The 23,360-nt window shown below is 39.9% G+C and overlaps 1 protein-coding gene across 48 annotated transcripts in view; it reads right to left on the minus strand.

Annotated features, from left to right (window-relative positions):
* LOC141577229 (uncharacterized) overlaps positions 1-23,360 on the minus strand; it is a 148,370-nt gene that overhangs the window by 77,007 nt on the left and 48,003 nt on the right. For 36 of the 48 annotated variants that reach the window (XR_012506135.1, XR_012506134.1, XR_012506098.1 and 33 more), the window contains 4 exons: positions 21,049-21,213; positions 20,335-20,474; positions 18,320-18,544; positions 11,516-11,639 (listed from right to left, as the gene is read on the minus strand). The exons of 1 other annotated variant lie outside the window; for it this stretch is intronic. The gene's annotated coding sequence lies outside the window, so the exon portion shown is untranslated. Of the gene's footprint in view, positions 1-11,515; positions 11,640-13,579; positions 17,702-18,319; positions 18,545-19,079; positions 19,140-20,334; positions 20,475-21,048; positions 21,214-23,360 lie in introns of those variants that run through there. 11 more of the 48 variants (XR_012506117.1, XR_012506113.1, XR_012506114.1 and 8 more) reach the window with 9 other exon arrangements.

Raw genomic sequence — 23,360 nt, forward strand, 5'->3', positions numbered from 1 at the left:
AGTCGTCTGTTTTTACATTTATCCACTTAGTACCTGCCTCCCCTCCGGAGTTTTGCTTAAGCAGCACAGGTCCAGGTTTGTGTTGCTGCCTACTGGATATTCTGGGCTGGGAGACAGGCGACCCCACGTCTGGCTCTGGGGCTGAACGGAGAGGGCAGAAGGCCCAGGGGCCCATGCTGAACCGAGGCCCCATCACCCAAAATTATGGTCTGACTTTGGGCAAATTACACAGTCTTCTTTACCCTGAGATTCCTCATCTGTCCATGAAAATAACTGCCCATGGCGTATAGAGTTTCCAGGATTAAAGGAAATCACCAAATTCACAACCTATTCAAGGGGCTACCAGTGTATCCTCAACAGGCACATGCTACCTTTACGGCTGTGACACACGCTAAGCGGGGCGGACAGACACAGTGAACACTGCTAAGTGCCTGTTTGTTAAGTGTTTCATGAGTGTTATAATACTGTTTACAACTTACAACAAACCCAGGAAGAAACGAATATTATAATGCACATTTCACAGATTCACCAACAGGTTAAGGGAGGTTACACTCTAGTCCAAGGCCCTTTGGTGAGGAAATGGCGATTTAAACCTGTATCTGAGCCCAGGCCTGGGCTACATCTCTCTCCAATCCACCTGCCCAATACACAAGTTTGCACAGGCCAGCTCTTAAATGCAATGTGTACCACCGTTTGTCAATGTTTGTTAGTTACCATAAACTGCTCTCAGAAACCGCTACAGAAAAGACAGGTGGACCCACATCCCTGCCAACAAAGTAGAAGAATTCTGCCTTGCCTTCTCCTGTAATGTGCAGAAATCCTTCCCTACACCACCAAATTCAAATGTATGCTTCATCCGTGTTTATGTTTGCACACGAAATATAAAAGTAGAAGTTACCTGCAGTAATTCTATCTCGGTTCCTTTCCAATTTTCCAGATTATCCACAATCAGTCTGTGAATGAAAATACTACAATATGAATGAAAATACTGCAACCATGTCAGTAAACAAATAATGCTGAAACCAAGTCATCAGTGGCTTCCGCCATCACCCAGCGAGGACAGGCCTGAAGACCAGCCTCTACAGCCACTCACAACAGTGCCCTCTGAACAGAATGAGAATAAGACAAGACAGGATACTTGCCCTAGATAGCTAGGTGCTTGTGTAAAGAATGAATCCAGTGAGCCCAAATGATACATAGAAAATCACTAAACTCTTTAACTTGACATACCTGGCTTTCTTTAGATAAAAAACAATGTTTTATTGTTCCAACTACCTGGTCTTTGTTGTAGAGCTCCTATATATCCTAGCTCCTCCCCAACCTCTTCGGAGAAGTCCCTCAGAGAGATCTGAGAGTCTGTCATCCCGGCTCGAGTCCTCCCGCCAAATAAACATAACTCTTAACTTTTAGGCTGCACATGTATTTCAGTCAACAGTTTTGGACACCATGAAGGGACCCTGAGCAGACTTTCTCCACCTGAACTCTCCGAGTATCAGGAGCCTTGGTACCAGCAGTGGCCCTTTGTTCCCATCCACCTCCTCGGGGAGTCCAGATGAATTTGGGTAAGTCTATCTAGTTTTTCGGATCTCCCATATTGGGTGATAATCCTGAGTTTTATTTGGTGGTGTATCCAGGTACCTGGCTCTCCAGTTGAAAGATACTGGGGGGGGGAATAACCCACCCAGTGGAGACATACTGGGTGGGGCCTTGTTGAAAGATAACTGGAAACACCCATCTTTAGTAGACGTCCAAGGTGGGGCTGGTTGAAAGATACCAGGAAAATTCCCAGTGGAGATATCCATAGTGGGTCCATGTTGAAAGACACTGGGGTCAGGGCTGAGTGGTTAGGTAAGAGGCTGGTCTAATGTTTTCCTCAATTTGGTTACCTCCATTGAATTTTTCATAATAAAAGTAAAACTCTTATGAGGAACCCTTCAACTCCAAAAATGGGACCCCCTTCCTGGCTGGTAACAGTTTTCTCGGATGACTGAGAAACTTGCAGGAGTGGTATAGGCAAAGACTTCATGCCATAGAGTTGTCCCTGTGGGAAAACCTACTAGCAATTTTATTCTGACAACCCTACCTTAGAATGGGGAATAGAACTTTCAAAAAAAAAAAATAAAAAAAGAACGAAAGGAAGAAAGAAAAGGAAAAAAAGATAAAGAAATGACAGATTGCCAGCCTCCAGCTAATACCCCAGCCAGTTTTATATACATACAAAACTTACAATTTTAATTGGGAATTAAAAAAAAATCTCCCTGTTAAAGTAACTAACCAGGCCTGATAAAAACATTTTTTGGAATTCTGGACTTATAAAAACCAAAACCCTTTTAGGGGGAACTTGGATTTCTCTTCCTGTGTCCTTGAAATATAAACGTTTTATCTTTCGCTGGGTGTTTTATGTGTGTGTATGTATGTATATATTTGTTTCCTTTTTGTTTTTAATGGAAAATTTGGACTCTGCCATGCAAAAGGTACAAGTATTGTGTACATATGGTGACCACACAAATAAATTGGGATTCTCAACAATCCTTTGTACCAATTTTCAGGCATTTTGCCATCTTAACCTTTGTTGCATCAGTCTGGACCATGAACTGCTTTACCTTTTGGAGAGTAAACTTTTGAATTTTATTTAGGCAGCACCCCTACTCTCATTTGGAAAAGCCTCTTCAACTTATTCGTTTAAAATCAATATATATATATAAATTGATGGCCATATGATGGATCCCTTAATTTGGAAAACTTTTAAATTGGTGAAAGTTGAAAGAGCTCTCATTATAAACAGCCGTTTTATTGGTACCTATTAAAATCAAGTTTAAAGGTAGAAAATATATCTAATGGTTAATCTAAGAACTTATTTTACAAAAACTGGTTTAAAAAGCAACATTTATGTTTTTCCTTTCCCATTAATGCTTTTAGAGATGTTAATAAAATCTTAGAATAATTAATGTTAATTAGGTTGAGTAACTGGAAAAAAGAATGTAAAAATTTCGAAAGAATTTTTTCTTAACAGAAAAAAAAAAAAAAGATAAGGGGATTATCCAAAATGGGTAAATATTTTTGATGGTTATTTTGAATGAGATAAATAAAATGGACATTTTTGGATTTAGAGACAAGGTTTTGATACTACACTACGTAAAGTTAAAAAAAAATGGCCAAAGAAAATCACCTACTGCCCCCCAAAATTAAAGTTCAAAGAAGTCCGTTTTATTTGCCCCAGTTTAAAATGTATGTATTTATAGGGATAGATACATATAATATATGTAGACTGTGATATTTGATCAATGAATGGGGCAACAGACCAATTAATCAAATTAAATGTTGAGAAGGGCCTAAGTTCTTTGGCTCAAACTTGGGGATCCCAGAGACTTTTCTATAAATTTAGATACAGTAAAAAAAAGAAAAGAAAAGAAAAGAAAAGAAGAAAAAGGCTTCTGGCATTCCTTCTAGAAATAAAAATTATTGATTAAACCTAATAAATATTAAAATTAAAGGTATAAGTGTTAATAAAATTGAGATAAAAGTTTGTAAAATTGGTATGTTTAAATGGGCTTTATATAAACTTTTTGCTTAATTATGTTGTGGGACAGATCTGTTTCAATGGAAAAACGCTTCCCCTTCTTGGTATTACAAGGCTGGGCACATTTCTGTCCCTCAGAAAATATTAATTGAACAAAATAAAGGAAACCAATAGAGTTACATGAGCCGTCCAATAAAATGTAAAACTAAAAACTAATATTCAGTTGCTAATAGAAAAATATAATAAGAGGTTCACCCTGGGTTTAACTTATAACTCAAGGAAAAGAGACCTTACTAAATGCCTTATGCAAGCTTTGGAAGACAAGATAAATTGAACCTTAAAGTTTTAAAACATGGAATTCTTTGTTTACAGCTCTTCTCACTGATCCAAAAAAGCCAAATAAGGAGATACAATTGGGCCTGCGTGACAGAGCAGTTCTCTGGGGAACTGGAAGTGTCTGTCATTGTCTTGCAGATCAGAAATGTATATACAGCAAACAGTGACCTAGGACTGAGCCTAATTAGCTCAATGAGAGAAAACTTAAGGCCAAAGAAGTTTTTGGCATTTTAGAACCCAGAACTCTGATGGGTCCGTCAGACTTTGTCAAGAAATCTTAAATGTCTTTTTCATAAATAGTAAGCCTTAGTGATTTGAGCAAGCAAATTAAGTTTACTCCAACTATTGTTATACTTATCTTATAAGTAAGTTTTAAAGTGAAGCTATGAGATCTCTAGCTTTGGTCTGTTTATAAGCCTGAGTACACATTATAGATGTGAGATATTTCTACAGCTAAAAAAAAAAATAAAAAAAAAAAAAAACCACAAAGTCAAAGAGCACTGCTTAATTGACGTAAAAAGTAATAGCTTACAAATTAAGTATTTTTAAAATAAAAACTGACTAAGTTGATCTTCAGGTTCACGTGAACTGGAAAATATTCAATATTAAGATAACACTTGGTATTGTTTAGTTTAAGTATGTTCTAATTAATATAGACATCTTTAAAGTCATCAATATTAAGTATAATACTTTTACTGTACCTAGGATTAATGAAAGTCAAATAAGATCCTGCTATATATGTTACAGATTTGTCAAAAAAAATAATAGTAATGTGGTGTGATAAAATTTGAAGTAAATTAAATGCAAATCAGATGAGAGTTTTGGGTAAATTTTTTAAAATATATATTTAAAATGTATGCTTAAGATAATCTCTAAATGTTTGGTATCTAAATTCTAGAGTTGTGCTAAATTAAGTTAAATGATAGGATTTTATTTAATAGCTATACCATTTTCAGATAAAATAAGATAGAAATATGAATTACTTAACATATGACTTCCTCTTACAGAGAAACTAAAGGTGTTTAGAAATATTAATAAATGCTTGGTGCCACTCTGAAATAGTCTCTATTATTAAGGGAAAGATCTCAGTATCCTAGGAAGGAAAGATAAATGTGTAAAGGAAGATATAAGGAATGGAAGTATATTTTGTTACTGAAAAATAGTGACTTTGTCCTGAATCTGGTTACTTCTGAATGGAAGAAAAAATAAGGGACACACTAATACGAGTATAGAAAGCTAGGGAAGGCTTGTGGAAGAGGAACACTGAGGAAAGAGTTTTGTACGTGGTTAGAATTGGCTAAGTTTAGAATCAATTTGGGCAAAGTAAATGAATCTTAGAAGTAAGCTGGTACAAGTCTAGATTTGGTTTTCTCTCTGTTAAGGGGACAAAATTTTCTTAAAATATTAATCCACCTTCAGTAACAAATTGTAAAACTTCTTATGCGACTTAAGTGATCTGTTGTGCCTTTACCTTTGAAATATTTTCTTGTTAATGAGTAAGTACTACTTTACAGTGATCTATACGTTTATCTGACCAAGTGTTTTGAAAACTTTTAACAAGCTCCCCAAATATCAATTTCTCATTAAAATTCTTTTGGTCTCCAGTTAACTATGGGATGCTACAAAGGGTCCCTGAAACATCTCAAAGAGAGATTTTAAAGTAGTAAGTTTCATTTGGCATGTTAACTAACATGGGAAGTATTGTCAAATGAATAATAAATCTTCCTAGGTTATATTGTATGAGAAAATATTATTAATATAGATATTCTAGAAATTATATAGACTCCCTAACATTCTGGTATATCTGAAATGTTACCAGTCATAATTCTGGTTATTGTGACCAGGTTTCTTTATAGATTACAGTGTAATGTTGTTTAACCATGCTGTTAATTCTGTTGTCATTTATAGGCAGGTAATTGTTTTCTTCTGATGATTTTGCAAAATACTCTCTCTTCAAGGAGATTTACTGATTTCTAATAAATTTCAAACTATAGCACTGAAATAAACTGGGTAAGAAATTTTAAAGGTCTAATGAAAACTCTGATTAAAAGAATTAGTTACGTGGGACTGAGTAAACTGATGAATATGGTTACAATTTTTGATTTTGTCTGAAATACTACTGGCTTTTAACCTGTTTACCAGACATAAAGAAACTCTTCTCCTTAAACTAGTTATGACTCACATCAATTTGATAAATTATACCTATGTAAGCAGACTTAGAACAGTTATCTTTTCTCTCTATCTGATCTCTCAAGAGACTAAAATCTTTAAGGTCCCCAGTGGCTCTATGAGATAAATTAGGAATATAGTCTCCTAACAGGTATAGGAACCTCAAGGTATTTTAAGGACTTCAAAAAGAAAAGAATTTACCTAAATCTGTTAGGCAGAAATCTATGACAAGCCCTTGACGGGGCTTTTCTGGCCTTAGCAAACTTTATTAACATTCTAGCTTAAAAGTCCTTATTAAAAGTTCCAACACAGCCAATTTAAAAGAGCCTATATGATCAAATAATCAGACTTAACTTGTAAACAAATTCACCTTGATTTGACTATATTTGATAAAAATGAGGGAACTTTAGAGAGAAAAAGATTATATTTTAGTGGATATTAAATTCTCGTTTTGTTAATTGAGGTCTATATTTAGTAAGACACTTCCCAGATCATTCCTTGCTGTCATGTTACATTGCTGCAAAGTTTAATTGAATTATTAAAAGGACACTGTATGTTTCTTTCTGAAGCTTAGTAATATATCCTTGGGTAAAGATTCAATGCCCCATGACATGCGGCCAGGGGATTATACATACTGGAACAGGCATGACTTAAAAAACTGTCTCCAACATGAATGGAAGGACTCTATCAGGTACTCTTAACTAGACCATACACAGCAAAGCTGAAGGAAACTGACTTTCAGATTCATTTCCAATCAGAAAGAGCCCCTGCAGTGCACTGGCCTATAGAGCACTGCTCACCTTAAACAAGGCCCAAATGGAGAAAAAGCTACCAGGCCAGGATGAGAAGACGACGACATATGAGGTAGACAGCTGACCCAAGACACCAGACCAGGCCTGTATACCAATTACTTTGATAATTTCTCCTACCTTTGATTATGAACTACTCCAATTGTTAAGTTTATGGTAAATTACCTATGTCTAGTACTTCTGTGTTACCTTGGTGGGTTTCCCTACTCCAAGGCTCTAACTAGATAGCCCTCAGAAACGTTATTCTAAAAAGGAAATTATAGTTCTGTTTAGGCCACTGTTGATCTTACAAGGTGGGAGACCTCACCTGGCCAATTAATACCTGCTCGAAGCCTGACCATAAATACGAACTTTCTCGTAAGATCACTTAAACTCAGTCAGAAACACAAGAAAAATTTTAACCCAAAAATACAACTTCTTGACTATTAAATTCTTAATCGTGACTTTATTAACGTTACTAGCTCTATTACTTATATCCTGTCTATTTTATAAGATTGTTTTCTCTTACATTTCCCAAAGTGTAGCTAGGCCTACAACAAGATTGATGATGGCAAATCATATGGAAGAAATACATAAAATTTATAACCCTGCATAAAATAATTATAACAGTGTGATTCTAGGTATGGGAATGAGCAACGAATGGTAAACATTTCCTGGATCAAAACAGACTAGTAAGACAGGCTATCCAGAGAACTTTTAGTATCAACAGGGCCTGATAAAAACACCTAACACCTTGAATGGCAGGTCAGAAGTTTCTTCAACCTGAACTAGGAATGAGACTTCATAGCACCCTGGGACAAAATTGGTCATGAAATGTCTCTCAAAATATTGGTCGAATTTAGGACCAAGGGGGAGCACTGTGAATGAAAATACTACAATGTGAATGAAAATACGGCAACCATGTCAGTAAACAAAGAATGCTGAAACCAAGTCATCAGCAGCTGCCACCATCTCCCAGGGAGGACAGGCCTGTGCATCCAGCACCCTGCTCAGAGGCTCTTCCTCCCCTGCTCAGCCTAGGCAGCCACTCAGAATGGTGCCCTCTGAGGGGACTCAGAATAAGAAAGGACAGAATACTGGCCCTAGATAACTAGGTGCTTGTAAAAGGAATGAATTCAATGAGCCAAAATGTTTACTTCCTCCCATACAAAGAAAATCACTAAATTCTTGAACTTGAGATGCCTGGATTTCTTTAGATAACAAGCAATCTTTTATTCTTCCAACTCCCTGGTGTTTGTTGTAAAGTTCCTATATAATCCTAGCTCCTCCCCTACTTCTTGGGAGCAGTCCCCTAGACAGATTTGAAGGCTGTCATCCCGCCTTGAGTCCTCCCGCCAAATAAAGCATAACTCTAAACTTTCAGGTTACACATTTTTTTCAGTCGACAAGTCCCAGAATAGACACAACTCATCAATTCTGTAATGGAACACACTGGATCAGGAACCAAAAGCATGTTCTAGTCCAGAAAAACTACGGGACCCTATTTCTTCCTGTCATTATACAATCCGACCAGAACTCATTAATTTGCTGTCTGCTCATCTGGCAACCAAACTCAGAGAAGAGTCAACTCAGCAGAGTGCCGTGCTGGGGAGAACACCCCGCAGCAGCATGGCGAGCTGCCTACCCTCCCGCACGCTCTGCTGACGCCTAGTGTCCTCCGTGGAGACCAGGCCAACAGAGCTATTCCCAACAGCTGCAAAGTCCCACACATTAAATAAAAGCGTTTTATTTTATACGATTAGTTATATATATAACCATCTCTGAAGACAGCTTTGCAAGAAGCCCAAATCTTCAACATTAATCTGCAAAGGCAAATGCTGCCCCCAAGGGAAAACAAGTCTTAAAACGATGCTAAGGCCTCCAAAGTCCTCTCCAGGACCATCAATCAAATTTCCTGCAGGCCTGCAGCTGCAGGCGGCTACATGTCTCTTTTTAAAACAACCCCTTCCTGCCGTCAGGTGCTACAATGTCCCTCTACGCCCTCCCATCTGAGGGTAAGAGCAGCCAATGCAGAACCTTGCAGGGAAGCACTGACAAGACTGGACACAGAGGATCAGAGCTAAACTAAGCCTTCTGATGACACGAGCTTGTCACTGTGTCATTTTACAGATGAAGATATATAGAGAAAGGTGGGGTGATCTTGCTCAAAGTCACACAGCTAATAAGTGCCAAAGTCTGTAACCCAGCTACACCCTCCGGTGTGACGCCCCCGCTGGGACGCCCACAGGGTTCTCTCGTGCCTGCCGGACCAGTCCTTTACTGTCACTCATAACCAACCACAGTGTCTGACACTAACCTGCCTTTTCAGCCTCTTCTCCCTCTAGTTTCTCAGAAACAAGGCTACTCGGGACACTGTGTGACTTCCAGCTCCCCAAACCCTCCGTGCTCAGGGTGGTCTTGCCTGTGCATCCAGCACCCTGCTCAGAGGCTCTTCCTCCCCTGCAGGAGGACGTTTCCACTCTCCGCAGGGACAACCCCTCAGGGAAGCCCTCTTTTCGCCCTCAGCATGGCAGGTGTCCCAGGCCACATCCCGAGCTGCCCCATTAGGACTGAGGGTGCCCAGGTTTGCTAGTCAGAGCAGCAGCCTCAGAGCCAGGGTTTATGCCCGGGTCAACATGCAAACCTACTGCCCGCCACACAGCCCCCAGCCAGCAGGTCACCTGGAAGTCGCAGCAAGTGCCCCACCCAATCCCGAAGTCTCTTCATTTGCCAGCACCGCTGATGACTGGTCTCCAAACTTTGGTCAGTTTTTCACAAAACAGCAGCTTCCACTGTGAAGCAGGGTGTTTTCTCTTCTGCTCCCCATCCTTACTGGAAACGTCAAGGGAAACCAAAAGGCCTTTTCTCAACCCTTTTCTGATGACACCCTCCCACCCACAATATTCACATGCTCAAGAGCTTTGGGTCCACGTGGTTTTGTTTCCCATACGCTAAGTGGCTCAAAACACTGCGGGATACTCTCTCTTTTGAGAGTATTAGTGTGTACTGAGTTTATCGGCTTTAATCACTTTTTGTGTCTCTCTTCAGTGTCCCTAGCAGTTGCCACTTCTTACTCCCTTCAGCAGCCTCCCTCCCAACATCTAGTCTAGGAAATGAGCTGTGATGAGGGGCCCGGGGGCAGTCACAGAAGATGGAACTAAGGCACAGAGAGGCGACATAATTTGCCTGAGAAGATCAGCTTCAAGCACCAACACTGTGTGTAACGTCCCTCTGTTTAACTCTTATGCTAAACTAGTTAACTTTTTACAGATTATGGTTGTAAACAGATGAGTTATCAAAATACATACAAGGACACACATCAACTCTATGATGTTCATTAACTCCACTATTTTCTTTCTATTTATTTTATTTCTGTTAAAAAAAATAGGAACCTCTGCAGTCAATATAGCAAAATGATAATGGGTTTTAAATCCAGAATGTAGAGGCTTAAGTGTATCATTAATCATAATTATTTGTATGCTCACAAAATGATTTGACAGTCTCTCTCCCCTCCCGCTACTCGCTACAGGCTCTCACCTGAGCTACCAGACCACACATCGAACAGCCTTTCACTTTACACACAGCTGAACTCATCAGTTTTCCCCCAGAGCTCCCTCTGCAGCTTTCCCTCCTCAGAGCACAGCAGGACCATCACTTACCTCATTAATCCACCCAGAAACCTGGGCCTAACTCCATCCTACCTTCACAGACATCATTCAACCTTTCCTTTTTACCATCTAAACATGCATAAAGTCTGTTCGTTTTTTCCCATTGACTATCCCACTGACTTTCCCACCGCTCAGGTGGAAGCCACCAACACTGCACACCTGGACTCACGAGTCTCACATGTGGCCCCACAGCCGCTCTCCCATACTAGACACAAAAGAGTTATTGTCACTCCTGTGCTTTTATGACTCTTTCAAACCTACTGTTCTTAGAAGAAACTCCAAGTTTTTCACCTGGTGAAGGTGTTTGCCATGAAACTTTGAGCTCAGGAACGACAGGACCCCCCTCCTTCTTGGCCCTCCCCTTTCCCCAAGGCCCAGCCCTCTCCCCCTCAGCCCCACCCTCTGGCACAGCGCTGGCTCAAGAGGACCTGCTGAGCTACACCAGCCTGTATTCTAACCCTGGTCTTGAGTTCTTAGCAAACTGCTTCACTTATCCATACAAATCCAAGGTAGATTAGAAAGATTTTAGATGTTGAGCTAGACTATTGATTTGGGGATTTTGCACTAGCAACCTGCAAGTACATGTTCTAATGATTCTGTCTTATTAAAACCACACCCAGGTTTTAGTAGTTTTTGTGGAATATCTTCGGAGTAAAAGGGACTGTACTTTAACAGACTATATGTTTTATAAAATGAAAAACACGGACAGGGTCACAAATGGTATCGCCTCACAAGTGACAGAAGACAGGTGAGAGGCACAAAGCAACAGGTCTCAAAGATGGTAAGAGCAAAGTTGTTTCGCCAACCCCCCAAAAATTCCTGAAAGAACCAAAAATTCTGAATTTTGAAAGTAAAAGGCTATCATATATAGAAATAAAATAAATGATCCTCTTCATCAGTGTTTCAAGATCTGACTCCACATACTTCAGCAGGCCATACTGAATCCTAGCACAGAAAAATCAGATGGACTAGTGGTGAGTAAGTTCCAGGAAAACGGCTGTAATTCCTCCACTTGGGTAAAGACATAATCTCACCTGCCGAAGGTGAATGTAGAACGCATTCTGGAGAAATTTGGAAGCTTCCAGTGTCCGCTTCTGAATGGCAAGTACACGGAAAGCTTGGGAGCATGCTTCTAACTCAGTCACCGGCATTCTTACACTGCAGGGGGAAAAGGAGGCCCTCAGTCGAGAGCAGAGATATTCCTGTCGTGTCTCCCAGGCAGAGCCTCGGGGACTCAGTGCCCTGCAGCAGCCCGGCCCCAGGCGAGGACACGCAGCGTGGCCCACCCAAGCAGGAGGGGCACTGTGCTTGAGAAATCCCATCCCCGATGGGGGCAAGAGGGGCTGGTGGGGTTGAGTGAACCTATAAATGCCCACAGAAATATGCCTGCATTCATTCAAGTGATACAATCAACAGTAGCAGGCTATTTAACAAAATTTCAATTTTCAGAGGAAATTTTGCCATTCCTTTCCACTTGTCCCCTGCACTCTGAGACAGGCTTAGGCTCTCTCACACCTGCAACTCTGAAGCAATAGTTGTGAAGTAATTTTACTTTGCTGCAAGTGTCCTCGCTCCCCGTGTCACTGTGTCTGTCCTCTCTTAACACAGTCGGATATCTTCCTGGATCTCTACCTGAGTTCCTTTCTCCTCCTCCTCAGATCCTGAGATAAAGGACAAGTGAAGACACATGACCAGAAAAGGCACTGTGGACTTGACCGAAATCCACAGTGAACCCCTAGGTGAGTGCTGCCCACGCCTTACCTTCGATTCTCAAGGTTCTGCCCAGGGTGACATCCAGCCCAGAGAGGTGGCCCAATTAAAAGCTATGTGGCTTGGGCACGGGGACAGGTGCAGGAGCTGGTTCCGGGGCCAGGCCCCTCCCCACGTCTGCTCCCCTCTCCCCCGAAGCCCCGCTGCCAAGCACTCAGGCTCGGTGATCTGATGTCCTTCTCTTCTACTCTACTCCAAACCCTTTTCCTTTTCCTTTTTTCCCTAATTATCCCCAGCTGGAGTGATTCTTCAATCGCAGTATCTAAAAAATTTCCTGCAACCGAAAATGAGGTCTCCAGATATCAATGCCCATATGCTGGCACCTAAATAGAGCTGCTGGCTAGGGGGACCCTCACCAACACTTACGGGGCATCAGACATGTTCCAGGGTCGGCCACCCCCAACAAGAGTTTGCTGTGTCCCCTATGCCCGCACAGCATCCCTGCTCTCAAAAATGTAGTTGGCCCACTTATCGGTTATTAAGAAGCAAAAATACAAAATTGCTCATGTTTCTTACTAAATTTATCTATGAAGTGGAAAAGGGAATTGTATTAGAAAAGAACAATTTTGACCCAATGTTAGGTCTGTTCCTTTGGTTTTAACCCTGTGCCCTGTTTTCTAGGCTCAGACTTGCTATCTCTGCACCATTTGTAAAAGAAAGTTGCCTTTAGACTGAAATATCCAGGACAGCCTCTTCTCCTGGCCGTGATCTTGAAGGATGCTAACTTATCTGCACTTACGTAGAGATGGCAAGTTGCAAAATAGAGAATAACTTTGTTTTATTTTTGGAGGTTTTACAGGGGCAACATGATTTGATCCACATGGACAGCTGCAAGAACAGCGGATTCAAAGGACAAGCAATTCATACAACAAGAAGTTTCCAACAACCAACTGCAGCCCCGCCCCTTTTTAGTATAAAAGGAGACTCAATTCTGACTTGGGGAAGATGGATCTCCAGGACATCAGTCTGCCATCTTCAGGGTCTGCCAGCTTTGCAAATAAAGTCACTATTCCTTGCTCCAACACCTCATCTCCCAGTTTATTGGCCTGTCATTTGGTGAGCAGAATGAGTTTGGACTCGGTAACAAAATGACTGCTTTGGAGGTAGTATGTCTCCACACTTTCCTCGTTTCCAATATGTTACATGCACATTATTTATGATCTAGTGCAAATAATTCATCAAAGACAACCACAAAAAAACCCATACTCACCCAGCTATCAACACTGAAGTCAAAATCTGTCAATTTTATATGCTGTTTAAAAACACAACGGAATAACCTAACATAGAGAGTCGATTCCACGGAAATAAAATTATTTCTACTCCTTCAAAACTTTTTCTTTTCTTTTCTATTTTATTTTGTTTTGCTTATTGAAAAGAAAATAAATTCAAATCATTTTATTTCACGTATTTTTGTTATAGCTGCATACTTTAAATACTACAAAAAGACTTAAATTGCAATAAAAAATTGTTCATATATTAGTATAAAGATATATACACAATCAATGGGGATTAGGAAAGGAATGGACATTTACTAAAAATCCACTGCAATCCAGTCTTTTACAAGCATATCATGGAATAAAAGCTCTATTATCCAGGGAGCCTCACCCATATTCTCACTACTGAGTCCCTTAGTAATCAACCACTAAGTCACCAGCATAGAACCATGTGATCAGTATTTTAGGAATAAATGAGGGAATTAGCTCATTCAATTCTAAAACAAAAACACTAAAATAAATACTGAACTTATTTACAGATAAAGAAAATTTGTCCCCAAAAACGTAAAGTTTCTTCCTCAAGGTCACAAAGCTAATAACTGGTAAAGGTAAGATTTGAACTAATCTGCCTGATTCTAAAAACTAAGTTGGAAATCCCATTCGACTGGGGAGTGTCCAGCTGCACAGCCTATCACCCTATCTTTGTTCAGAGTTGGCCTTAGACAGCCTGAGACAGCACCCCATTTCTGTGGAACTCGAGGGCAATGATAACAATAAGGATTTTATATCCAGCAGTTTCTTAGGTCTCATATATATAAAGTGTCAGCAGGGCAGCAGAAAATCTCTGGGAAACATGAGTGGGTCCAGACCTTTTTGCTGATTAGAAACTCAATCTATCAGGATAGAGTGACCTTCCCATGAGAGGCCACATGGACATAAACTAAAGGCAGCTGAACAATGGAAACTAGCAAGACCCCGGAACTCAAGCAAGGATCCCTGCCATCCCCCACTCAGTTGCCTCTTCATCCGCGTGGACATGAAGACAGAAGACCCGGGTTCTTGTCCAAGTTACACTATCATGGATTCTCACCCATAAAAAGGTACGACTCTATGCTGTCGTAAGTCCTTTCCAACTCAAATATGATGACACCAATATCTCAGCAGAATATCTATATCTCCACTTCCCCTCTTCTAATAGGAGACTATTTCTGTGGACACAAAGCAGAAATCCAATTTAAAAAACCATGCAAGAAGCCAGGCGAATTTCTGCTTAAGAGACTTTGCTCTCACGCTCAGTGAATGAAATCTCAGAAAAAGTGGTCCTTCTCCCTCAGCAAATGGGAGGTAGCCTGATTGTGTGTGTGTGTGTGTGTGTGTGTGTGTGTGTGTGTGTGTGTGTGTGTGTGTGTAAATCAAATATAATCATGTCTGGGACGTGTACAGATTATTTTTAATTTCAATGTAATTTCATGGGGATGAGCCAACATTTAAAGTAATTTGAATATAGTGTTCTGAGACAAACTCAGACTCTTTTGGTGGAGGAGGTGAAAGGGGAGAGTAAAGGAGGAAAGAGGTAAATGAAGCAAAGAAGTAAGAATACTGCTAGGGAAAGGCAAGACGTTAATTTTGTTCCTCATTGCATCACATACAAATTAGGGACTGGCTTTCCCCCGATGTCTTATCGAGCACTGATTTGCAGAAGAGGCGACAGCCCATTTCTCACTGAGATTGTGACTGTACGTGGCATCTTATAGACGCAAATCATTTACCCTGAGCAAACACTCTAGCAGCAGGCTGCAATTCTCCTGTTTTGAGAGACAAGAAAACAGGAGTTCAAAGCGGGTAGATAACTTGACAAAAGTCAGAGGACCAGTAAACAAGAGAGGATGAATTCAAACTCAGATTTGAATGCAGAGTCTCATCTTCCCACTCCCAGGGCTGGAAAATCCTTAACACACAGGCTCCCCTGCTCCCCTGCAGTGTTCCTGGCGCCAAGCATTTCCCATGGTAATGGTCTCCAGTTCTCACAGACACAGCGCTCTGTGCAGCCAATGACTTTGATCAGACCTTGATCATGTACCTGCCACGCCCACCAGGCTTCACCATACAGGCAGGAAAGCTGGCTTTCAAGTGCAGAAAAAGCCACCCTTGGTCTAACCTGAGCTCTTCTGCAGCTTCTCCAGCCTAAAGGCAGCCATGAATGTGCTCACAGTTTGTACGTGAGCCACACTACCTCTCTCCATCTGTGTCCCCACTTAAACTACTTAGCTATGAACATTTTGAGAACCTTGGAAACAAATTTTTAAAAACAGAAAAGAAAAGATTCTGGAATAAGTACTTAATACTTACAATTTTAAATGACAAGTTACAAAGTAAGTATTGACAAACCGAATCTTCCTTTCTAAATGTCAGTTTTAAGCATTTAAAAATATAATAGCAAAAAATTCTCACTTACAAAATTAACTAAAACATAAACAATAATCTGGAATAAATTCAAAAATTATGCCCATATTCTAAATGGAGAAACTTCAGGACTGTACTGAGGGTTAAAGTAAGAGGTATGAATGTAGAGACATAAACATATTGCATGGAGAAAAGCAGTTTTGTAAAGATGTAAGTTCTCCTAAGAATAATTCAAAACTTACTAAAATATCCCATGAAAATTCCAATCTGATTTTTTTTAACTTGAACAAAATATTTTGGAATTCTTCAGGAATAATAAAGTCATAATACTTGACAAGAAAATTTGGGATGGAAGAAAAGAATCAAAAAAAATCAGACTGCCAGTTATTAAATAAATTTTTACAATATGTAAGCTATGGTGCTGGAGTAAGGAAAGGAGATTGACAGAAGGGAACCATGAACTCAAAAAGAGACTCTAGTGTATGTAAGTATTTTGTACAGGTGGGATTTCAAATCAAAGAAAAAATTATGAATTCGATAATTGTCCTGGGACAGAGAATCACCTGGAAAGAATAAATTCCATTCCTGTCATAATGACCACAAGATAAATTGCAGATAGTGATGTAAATATTAAAAAGTACTAGTAACAGCAAATAAAACTCTTTGCTCTTATTAACTCAACTTCTCCTCATTATAACATGTACTATTATAATCTCCATCTTAGAGATTATAAAAACCTACAGAAGAGATTTATTCCATTATAAGAGAGTATTTCTAAGAATAATGTCAAAGATAATACCCATAAGGAAGACATTTACTATCCTAAGAATAGTTTGAGCCACAACAAAAATCAAAAAACTTCCTGAACAAAATGAAAGGAAAGAAATGACAAGAAAAAGCTCTGTGATACATGTTGATGAATTCACGAAGTTAATTTTCATAACATACAAAAAGCTGTCACAAAGCAACAAGAAGCTCCCTCACTTAAATGTGGGCAAAGGACAAAAGGAATCATTCATTTTAAAAAAGTCAAATGGCTAATGAGTGAAAAATGCTCAAAACTTCACTGGTTATCAAATGCAAACAAAAACAATGAAAAAGCACTTTTGCTTATCATATTGGCAAATATTTTTAAGATATTCTAGCTAGTGTCAATCTGTGGGAGAACAAATCATGAGCGACATTTTCAGAGGATGACATATCAATGGATTTGTAAGCTCTGAAATACGTACATACACACTGACTCAACTCCTCTACTAGGAATCGTTTCCTTTAGGAAAAAAAAATCAGTCCAAAAAGATGTACCCATCAGGGCATTTACACAGCAATGTATACAAAGGTGGGAAGAAAAACTGAAGTGAAATCATATCCAGCGATAGAGAATTGGTTACATAAGTAATTGTGCATTTTTTCATTCCCCAATGGAGAAGGAATTTCTAGTCACTTGAAAGGAGTCTGTGATGAATGTAAATGTCACATCCAGGGACTAAATTTCCAGAAGCCTTAACTAAAGGAATACACATACAAGATCACAGGAATGTCTGTACAAGAAGGATGCAACTCAAACATTCTTTCTGACAGTGGAAAATGGAGAAAACTTAACTGTCCACCATCAACACAATGATGCGGTAAATCAAGGCGAGCTGCGGGCGCTGAGGGAGCCGGCGTTTCGCCGTGGTCCAGGGCCTTGTCCACAGCACTCTCCCACCAAATGTGTCCGTGGACAAGAGACGACACCCGCACAACAGGAGACCCCTCCAATCTATCTGAAAGGGCCGGGTGAGTCTGGAGTGGTAGGACGTCCATGATATACCCCTGAGTGAATAAAGCGAGCTGCAGAAAAACGTATAGTATGGTCTCATTTTTAAATAAAGCGTATATACACACACCTATACATTGATTTCTCATATGTGTATATATATGTATCTCATAGGCATAAATGTCATGAAATATATATACCAAATTTTCAACAGCTTTTACTCCCAGGAAATAATGGGAAGGGAGTTAGGGGCCTTCCTGTACCACCACAGTTCTCTTTTCAGTATTTCAGTTAAGTATACTTGGAATTTAAAAGTTTATTTAAGTCCGAAGTAAAATGGACGATGCCTCCATAAGACAGAATGCTACACTGGTCTTTAAAAATCATGCCAGGGGAGATAGAATATTGTAGAAAAACATGTAATAAGCCAAATGGAAAATGGAGGTCTCCGAACAGTAAACAGGGACAGAGTGCTCACTGGTTTTTATGACAGAGATGATACACACTAACGAAAAGAACAGAAAATAAATGTTAAATTGTTAATTATTATCTCTGTGTAGAGGGACCAGGATAGAATCTTTTGCCCCTTTTTTTCAGACATATTATATTAAATGCACATTATTTTTCATCTGAAAAAAAGCATTTTTAGACGTGTAGTACCACGCAGTGGGGAATAATACATGAATACTTACAGAAACAAGTAACTAGGAGACACCGCAGCAGTGCCACACAATGTAAAACGGGCAATCCTGATTGACACCGCTCAGTTACATAAGGATCCACAAAGTGAGAGCACCTGCTGTAAAAGGGCGTGGCCCCCTTCTATTTGTCAGTTGTGTCTTCAGGGCTGAGGAAGTTCTGAGCACGGCCAGTGTCATTTCCGGTGTCTGGATGGATGCTACTGGAGGTGAGGGCACCTGCAAGCAGAAAGGAAGAACAGAAACCATCCTCTGCATTTTCTGTCTTCTTTCTTTGTTACTTTAAAAGACAGGCATAAATAAGATAAACTGTGTATCTCCCCCACTGATATTTCAGTAATGAAACCGTTTTTAAAGGCTTCAGAGATTATATTCTGTCTATAACTGTCTTTTCAACCAAGCATCATATTTATTAAATGTTAATTGACTCAGTTAATTAACTCCCTGTTGAAACATTCAAGTAAAGAACATGAAAGGCCTTACGTAAAAGAACCACACCTGCAGTGACTAGCTCAGCTGTCTTGACGGCAATGCAGTCAGCCCCCACCATCCCGTGGACCTGAGCTCCTGATGCTGGTAAGAGAGCACGCTGCCGCCTCAGATGGAGAGATACTGTGAAAGCATTTTTTGAACTCTACAGTACTGACAAAACATAATTGACAAATCCCAGGCTCCTTTGAAGCTGTCATTTTCGGTTTCTGGCCAAACCCAGTCAATGAGCAGAACCACCCCATTCCCGAGTCATAGGACTCACGTGGGAAGAAATTTTGTAGAAATTTCCAGGTACAGAATGTAACCAACTATATGTAGAACTCTGACAAAAGAAAAGAAGAAATACTCTGATGTTGAAGACACTCAAAATATTCTCCTAAGCCTTAGTAGCTGGAAAGGCTGGGCTTCTCCTCAGCCACTTATTTATTTCACAGCCAGTGAGCATCTCCCACAAACCCTGCTTCCCTGTGTCTGCTGGGAGCCTCAGGCACACTCTTGCTGTCGATCTTATAAGTCACAGGGCAGACACGTGTCTCTCATGCCTGCCACACTCACACAGGCTCGCCTCCTAGCCTCACTGTCTGAACTTGGCCCCATTTTCTCACCTGTTTATTTGGTATCTGTTCTTCTGTAAGCTGCCTGAAATGCTTTTTGGAACAAGTCAGAAGAATGAGTGGGTAGAGAAATGGACAGTTGGACAGGTGAGAGGTGGGCAGACAGACAGAGAGACTCCAAGAAAAGGGGAACAAAGAAAATTCCCTATGCAGAACCCTCTTCTAGTCAGGGAAGAAAACCGCGACGGAGACGTGTGAAGAGCTAGGTGGCTTAGGGCTGTTTCCTGGATTCCATGAAAAGTCCCACCAAGAGAGAGGGTAGAACTATAAATAATAAAAGAAAAAAGCATGCATGCTTGAAAAATATATCTACAATATGTACTTTCTAAAGAATACATTCAAATCAGCAGGGCCCAATTACACAATCCTTGGGTATTTACAGAAATGAGAATCCCATCTCCAAACCACAAGGCATCCCTTTGTAGCACTGAGAGTCTACACGGGGCTGTTATAAAGCCTTCACCACAAAAGCTATGCTCTCCTGCACTTACGAGGAACGAGCAGCTGTGCTCGGGCTGCCCACGCGCATCATTTGCACACTACAGCACCTCTAAGGGGGAGGGACCCCTAGCGAGCCCCATCTCTGCAGGACAGAAAACAAGCCCGGGAGAGGCTAAGCCGACCTACCAGTTCTCCATCTCACAGGACTGGTCATTCCAGAGCAGGACTCGAACTCGGACCCACGTTTGTAATCACGGTACTACCGTGCTTTGTGTGCTTTTTGTGTGTATAATACATTTGTTTCTGGCATGAAAGTATATTTAATAAATGATCGGTTGTCCTGTCTATCTCATTTGCTCACAATCAATCTTTATAGTGTTGAATTGTACTCTTTTTCCGTGGAGAAAGAAACGGAATGAGCGGGTGTTAGAATGAGGTGGGGCTCCATTCTTTATCTGTTACCTCATCTCATCCAAGTCCCCAACCAGGGAGAAGGAGCAAATATTTTCTTCAACTTTTAAAGAGAGGGCTCCACTGATGGTGACTTAACTCCAAAACCAAGTCTGCGGAAAGGGCACATTCAGCAGTCAGAGCATTATCACCTGTAGGAAGGCAAAATCAGCTCACGGGAGGGCTCAGGGGGTCACCCTGATTTAATTTCAATCGATAAAACAATAATGCACTCTAAAAATACTAGCATGCAATGGATTGGCTCTTTCTTGACATCTAGCAAGTTTCCACAGCCCACATGTAAAATTATCGTGAACCAGTGAAAGGAAGTGTCTACAGACAAGAAAAATCAATGCCACAGGTAAACTGAAACCCAGGCTGGAGGAAAGGAAGAGAAAGGGCATAGTAAAGAAGTGGGGAAAGGCTGGGGAAAAAAAATCATCACACGGACTCTCAAGCATCATCCAACAAGCATATAATCATTCAAGAGAGAGAGTTACTGAGGTCCTATTCTGTGCAACATTGTAGAGCGTGTGAAGCAAGAGCCCAGCGACCATTGTGGCAGCAAGTGGCGGGGCTCAAATACACTTCTGATCCCTGTACCTGGCACACTTGTCCTCAGTATAAAGGCAAAAAAAAAAAAAAGGAAAATAACTCTGTAAACTCAAAGCATTGTTAAAAAAAAATTAAACAAAACCTAAATACAAGGACAGACAAACCACGCACATTGCTGGATCAGAAGACAGCGCTCTTGGAATGGCAGTGCTCCCCAGAACGATCCGTATATTCAACGTGACCTCGATCACAATCCCTGCGGTCTCCTCTGCAGAAACTGACTATCTGCTGCTACAATTCATATGGGAATTCGAGGGTCTCAGTAACCAGAACGTACTTGAAAAAGAAGAACAATTTGAGAGGACTTGTAATTCTCATTTTCAAACCTAACATCTGTATGTCTAGGTGAGATTAGAGGCCATTGTGAAGTTTTTACTGTGTATATCCGTATTTTCTAAATTCTCTACAATGAATATAACTGTTACAATAAGAAAAATAAAAAGTAAGGTATCTTTTAAAATATGCACACCGATTCATTCATTGGGAAAAAAATATTTTAACTATAAAGAGGTAACCAAATATCCAGTGAAAAAGGACTACTTAAAAACAAGTGTGTATTTACATTTTACATAAATTGAAAATTGAAAAGCACAAACACATCAAGTTTCTAGGGAGATCGATGCAACATATTAATAGTTATTTTCAAAAATTCTAATTGAACAATGAAAACTCAAGAAAGGGAAAATCGCGATTGACAGCCAACTGCAAACACATGGAGAGCAAAGGCCTAGAAATCACAGTTCCTTTAACTGTGATACTAACACAATAGAAGAGGAAATTCCTCCCTGTGGGGACAGTGGAATCCCATGCGTAAGACAGGATACACAGTACAAACTGCACTAGAATCTGGGGTGATTTTCTTAGAAGAATTCTAAAGTTACAACATTGCTGAAAAACTATAAAAACACTGAAAGACAGATTAAAACACACAGTCATATATATTATATAGAAACATATGAAGTCTGCTCCCATGTTGCATAGAAATACAAACATATTTGTTCATTTATGGGCACTGAATATTTTATCCCAGGTAGAATATTTCAACTAAAACAAATAATCAATAATACACATCTCTTGTCAAATTTACTTGATAAGGTACTCTTCTATGTAACCATAATTTGTCTAAGATAGATCTAAAATTAGTGAAAAAGATCTTTGTATGGTTTCTTGAACTCTTCTCAAAATTCCAAGCTTAATTTTAAAATAGATCTGAGCAGTTTTTTCTATATTAACTTTTCCCTCGTGAAATGAACAGCACAGTCTATTGTCAAAATTCTGTCCTTACAATGATTCATGAGCACTGTATCCTAACAAAACTGCTGGACAGCAAGGCACTATCCGGACACTGTGACCAAACAAATGAAACACAAGGAAGGCAGTGAGCCTATTCTGGAGGGCTTACCGTCTGTGTCAACTCTGGGGTTTTTATTTGATTGGTTTGATTGGGTAGCAAAATAAAATCAATCAAGTACTTTCTTCTTTAAGCATTCTGTAAGTCATGACTCTGTTGTTAGTGTCATGAGAAGGAAAGACTAAAGCAAGACTTCATTAGGTCAACTAGCATCAGCCATCAATGGGGAGTGAGTAATAAAGAAGTTAACTGATAGCAATGCTTCTGCCTACGTGAGACCTAAAATAAACCTACACTGATCTCTTTAAGGAAAATGAGGAGATGAGGCCCCAATGAGAAAAACAAAAACTAACAAGAAATCAAAAAAGTAAAGATTTTTCATTAACGATTCCAGGAAAGAGTGGAGCATGGTGGTGAAGAGCACAGATGCTGGGGACAAACATGAGGGTCTGAACTCCCACAGCACTGCGTAGCTTTGACACTGATAAGTCAGTGAAATTTTCTGCATCCCAGTCTCCTATCCATAGACTTGGGACAACAACAGCACCCGTCTCCTAGAACGGTCCTAATAATTAAGTTATTTTATATATAAAAGTTTAAATAAAATACCTCAGATATTAAATATTACCCCAAAAGGACAAGGAAAAAGAAAACAGAGATAAATTGGAGTTCATCAAATTTTAAAACTTTGCTTCAAAGGACACCATCCAGAAAGTGAAAAAACAACACACAGCAGAAATTTTTTCAAATCATTTATCTGATAAGGAATTTGTATCTACCAAAAAAAAAAAAAAAGCAAAACAAAAACAAAAAGAACCTCCTACTACTCAACAATAAAAAGGCAACTCAATTAAAAAATGAATAGAGGATCTGAAAAACATTTATCAAGGAAAATATACAAATGACCAATAAGCACAACGAAACGATGTTCAATATCATTAGCTGTAAGGGAAATCAAGTCAAAACCACTAGGAGAAACCGCTTCACACTCATTACAATAGGTCATAATCAAAAAAAGAGTAACGAGCACTAATGAGGACACAGAAGATGCAGAGGTCGCAGCAGTTGCTGG

This window comes from Camelus bactrianus, chromosome 3 (assembly GCF_048773025.1).
Source record: "Camelus bactrianus isolate YW-2024 breed Bactrian camel chromosome 3, ASM4877302v1, whole genome shotgun sequence".
Classification (NCBI taxonomy): Eukaryota; Metazoa; Chordata; class Mammalia; order Artiodactyla; family Camelidae; genus Camelus; species Camelus bactrianus.